Source organism: Cupressus sempervirens, chromosome 8 (assembly GCF_028749045.1).
Source record: "Cupressus sempervirens isolate cs-2001-9-10 chromosome 8, ASM2874904v1, whole genome shotgun sequence".
In the NCBI taxonomy this organism is placed as follows: domain Eukaryota; kingdom Viridiplantae; phylum Streptophyta; class Pinopsida; order Cupressales; family Cupressaceae; genus Cupressus; species Cupressus sempervirens.
The window spans coordinates 507,080,990-507,086,315 of NC_143125.1; positions in this window are offsets into that span (position 1 = coordinate 507,080,990).

Sequence of the window (5,326 nt, forward strand, 5' to 3'; positions counted from 1 at the left end):
TTTGTGATTCATTCAGCAAATATTTTGATGTTTTTGTTTTTTTAGATAAATGTTGGAATGATTTAACCCTCATAAAATAGGAACAATACCATCCATAGAGTGAGGATAACTGTGATGGGCTAGCAAGAATGTTTGTGTGCATATGAAGAACTAGTACAGTCAATAATAATAACAACAAGAGGACATTTCTCTAGGGGTGTGATGAGACAAGAATTTTTGAGGCCTACAAAAAGGCATTGGGGCCCAAAAGAGGACATGTGGGTCTCAAGTATGCAAAATAGAGCCTTGAAAAGATGTTTTTAACTTGAGAAAGGCATGTTGGGGATCCAAAGGACATCGAGGGTTTTGAAAAATGATGAAATAGGGCCTATAAAAAGGTGTTCAAGCCGAAAAAGGCATTTGAGGGGCCTAAAAAAATGCTTTGGGCATAAAAAGGTGCTAGAGGGGTCCAAAAAGGACACATGGACCTTGAAAAAGGTGCTAGAGGGGTCCAAAAGGATGCTTGGGCCTTGGAAAAGGCATAAGAGGGGCCTAAAAAAGGTGCTTTGGGCCTAAAAAGACACTGGAGGGGTCCAAAAAGAACACTTGGGCCTTGAAAAAGTTGTTGGAGGGACCTTAAAAAAATGCTTTAGGCCTAAAAAGGCATTGGAGGGGTCCAAAGAGGATGCTTGGGCCATGAAAAAGGTGCTAGAGGGGCCTAAAAAAGGCACTTTGGGCTTAAAAAGGCATTGGAGGGGTCCAAAGAGGATGCTTGGGCCTTGAACAAGGTGCTAGAGGGGAAGGCCAAGCTCACACGCTTATGCCTACTTATTTTGTATCTCTAGTTGAGTGAGGGTGAAAGAGTTCAATGGATATCTGGGCTTTCAAGATAGCATTGACATATATGTTGAAGGAGGCTAGACTTATCATGGCCAGTACAACTTAAATAAGACTAAAAATCCTTCTTGATTTACATTAAAAATGGCCACATGGAAGGAAGGTGACAGTCGGCTTTGTAGCATCTCTTCCACTATCTGAGTTGTGTTGGATTTTCCTAAGCCCAAAATTATGTTTTAGGACATTACCATGCTTCTTCTTAATAGTAACAGGGCATGGTCGGAGTTATTGTCTTGTTGTACAACCAAAATGAGAAATTGAGAGGAATTTTGGGGTGTTGTTGACATGAATTGCCCCCATTTGGAATGTTTTGGGCTAGCTGTGAATTTTTGGATTATTTTTTTGATTGTTTTTGACATTTTTGATAGAGTTCTAGATTTGCTTGGTTTTTCTGGGCAATTTTAAATTTTTTTGACATTTTTGGACAATTTTTGGATTTTTTATTTGGTATTTTTAAGCTATTTTTGAATTTTTTTGGTGTTTTTAAGCTATTTTTGACATTTTTGGGCAATTTTTGGATTTGCAGGGTGAAATGGAGGATGTGAGTAGGATTTGGTGGAATATGGGGATGACCAGGACCATGTGAGGTACCTAAAGAGGTAATAAAGGAGTTTATGACACTGAATAGGTTTACTGAGGGCTATGACAAGTATGGGGGATCATTGGGTGAGGTGGATGGTAGAGATGTGCATTGATTTTCCTATAATTCATGTCTATGGTATCTCAATACATAATCAGACTCTCTATGTTGCTGAATTTGCGGTGCTCCCCATTGGGGCTGCCATACTAGTTGTTTCCACTATTGTGCACATTCACTCTAGGAAAAGGGCTTTGATTTGCTCTTGTTATTGTTATTATTATTGCCATTATGAGCTCTGTTTCCCTTGCCTCACTATTGCTGCCATACTAGTTATTTTCACTGCTATGAATCCTCTCTTGATGCCAAAAGATCTCAGAACTATAACCCACAAATGTTTCTCAAGGGGGTATGTGTGAAATTAATTCTAGATTGAATACCAGCTTGATAGATTATGCTATCTTCACAACCCCAGATAAAAAAATAATTTTCTACCAAATACCTCCCAATAATTCAACCATAAATGCTACCCCTTTCACTTATTCCCATCTTCTATTAATTGCAACGGGAAGCTGCAAAGAACCAAAATGTGTCTCAGAGATAGTAAATCAACCATTCAACTGTAGCCCTTTTGTAACTTTGAAGGCCCTATGTTGGAAGCCTAAAAGTGCTATCTCTTGCCCCTTTTCAAATCAAAAGTGACATTCTCACTTCTTTTTCACCAAATTTTAATTAATTAATTAATTAATTATTATTTTTTTGGTATTTTTGATGTTTTGCAAAGCTATTAGACATAAAACTTTTAAGATGGATGTTGTTGATAGGTTCTGCTAATTCAGTACCATCACAATTTTAAAGTTGGTAGGTACCACTCTCAAAGGATTATGTGATGAGGTAAGGACCAATCCAATTAGTCTCCCATTTCCCTTTCTTTTCTCTTGCTACTTGGTTCTTGGGGTTTTCTCGAAGCACTAGGTCACTAGTCTGAAAAGCAAAAGGTTTGACCTTTTTGTTATAATTCCTTGATAATCCATTCTGATACACTTTGAGGTGGTCATGGGCCATACATTGGCATTCCTCTAACAACTCTAGCTATTCTAGATGGGCCACTCTATAATCCTAATCTTATAGGACATCTTGAAGAGTAACTCTTAAGGATGGGATCTCAACATCTAAAGGGAGAATAGCCTCATAGCCATAAACCAGGGAGAAAGGTGTCATTCCAGTAGGCATCCTAACACCTGTCTTGTAGGCCCAAAGGGTAGGGTTTAACTATAAGTGCCAATCCCTTCCAACATCATTGACTATTTTCTTGAGAATGTTGATGAAAGTTTTGTTGGTAGCTTCCACTTGGCCATTGCCTTGGGGATAATAAATAGATGAAGAATGGTGCATAATGTGAAATTTTTTGCATAATTCATCAACTATTTGGTTTCTAAAATACAAGGCATTATCTATGAGAATTGCATAAGGTATGCCAAATTGACAAATGATATGATTGAGAATGAAAGAGAAGATCTATTTTCCCGTAGAGCCTTTAAGTGGCACCACTTTGACAAACTTGGTGAAGTATTCAGTGGTGGTGATAATCCACTTATGCCCATTAGAAGAGGGTGGATGGATGGCTCCAATCAAATCAAAACTCCACTAATAAAAAGGCCATGGCATGGCTAAAGGATTTAGCTCTTGGGCTGGTGCATGAACAAGGTTGCCATGGATTTGGCATTTTTTACAAGTTTTGACAAAATCAATAGAATCCTTTTCCATGGTTGGCCAAAAGTAGCCCATTATCAGAATCTTCTTGGCTAATGTGAACCCACTAGAGTGTGACCCACAAATCCCTGCATGGAATTCTTCTAGAGTGACTCTAGACTCATCCTTTTTGAGACACCTAAATAAAGTACCATCAAGACCTTTCCTATATAGGGTATCAGCCACCAAGGCATAATGAGAGGCTTGGCAAATGAAATTTCATTTTTGGTTATGTGAGAGGTTAGATGGAATGGTGTTTTCATGAAGGTAAGTGATAATGGGATCATACCAAGGGAATCAGGGGTGTTTAGATGGAAAATGATAAGGGAATCAGGTTGAATAAATACAGGTTGAACCACCTCTTCCACTAGAACTCATACTTCTCGTGTTGTTCCAGGATTTGAAGTAAGGAAGCCAAGGTGGCCATAGAATCCCCTGATTTGTTCTTGTCTCTAGGAATTTGTTCGAAAGTAACGTGAACAAAACATGCCTTGAGTGCATTGACTATATGTTTATAAGGCAATAATTTTTCATCTTTTGTCTGATAAGTATCATTAACTTGATTGATGATTAACTGGGAGTCTCCATAAACTTCTAAAGATGTTAGTTTCCATTCCAAAGATAGCTTGAGACCCAAGACCAAAGCTTCATATTTGGCCATGTTGTTGGTGCAAGGGAAGAGCAGTTTGTATGATTTGGGGATGGTAACACTGAGTGGTGTGATGAAAAAAATACATGGGCCTAACCCATGGTGTGTATAGGAACCATCAAAATAAAATTTCCATGTGACTGGCTCTGCCTTAAGGATGTGCCTATTAGGGAAGTCAACTAAGATAGGATTGGAGCTTTCTATAGGCACATCTGCCAATTGATTGGCAATGACCTATCTTTTTATTTCCTTCCTATCCACATACTCAATGTCAAACTCACTTAGGATCATTACCCATTTAGCCAGTCTACCCATTAATGTTGTCTTGTTGAGAAGGCATTTGAGAGGATCAATATTGAATATGAGCTTAACTTTGTGCATTAGGAGGTAATGACATAGTTTTTGGGAGGCAAAAACTATGGCCAAGTAAGCCTTTCCAATGAAAGAATAATTAAGCTCATAGTTGACTAAGGTGTGATTGATGTAGTAAATGGCTTGTTCTTTTTCTTGTTCATTTTCTTGCACCAGGAGAGCTCCAATTGACTTATCTATTACACAAATATACAATAGCAATGGCTTGTGTGATGCTAGGGGTACCAACATAGGTAGATTCATCAAATAGGTTTTAAGAATTTCAAAGGCCTTCTGAAATTGATCATTGCACTTAAAATTTATGTCTTTATGTAATAGGTGTGTGAATGGTATACACTTTTCTACCAACTAAGAAATGAACCGGTGCACTAATTGAAGCCTACCTTGAAGGGAGCATAACTAATTCAGGTTCTTCTTTGGAGGTTGCATACTAGCTATGGCTTGTACCTTCTCAGGGTCAACTTCTATCCCTTTAGCTGAGACAATATATCCAAGGAGCTTGCCTGATTTGATGGTAAAAGTACATTTCTTGGGATTGAGCCTAACCTTAAATGCTTCTAGGTCGGTGAATATTTTGGCCAATATGGGAAGATGTTCTTCTTGACTATGGGATTTTGCAAGAATGTCATCCACATAATCTTCCATGAAGATATGCATCATATCATGGAAAATAGTGGTCATGGCCCGTTGATAGGTTGCCCCAGTGTTATTTAACCCAAAGGACATTACATTCCAACAAAATGTGCCCTATGCACAATAAAAAGCTATTTTCTCTTGATCTTCTGGTGCTATTCTGATTTGGTTGTATCTTAAAAATCCATCCATAAGGAAAAACATGGAATGGCCTGCTATGAGATTGACTATGGTGTCAATATTAGGGAGAGGAAAGTCATCATTAGGGCATGCTTTGTTTAAATCTCAAAATTTGATATAGATGCATATGCTGCCATTATTCTTTGATATTGGGACAATGTTGGAGATCCATGATGCATATGCTAAGGGCCAAATGAAATTGGTACTAATTAATTTTTCCAATTCCGCTTTCACTAATAGAGCTATATGTGGATGCATCTTTCTAAGTTTCTCTTTGACTAGCTTAA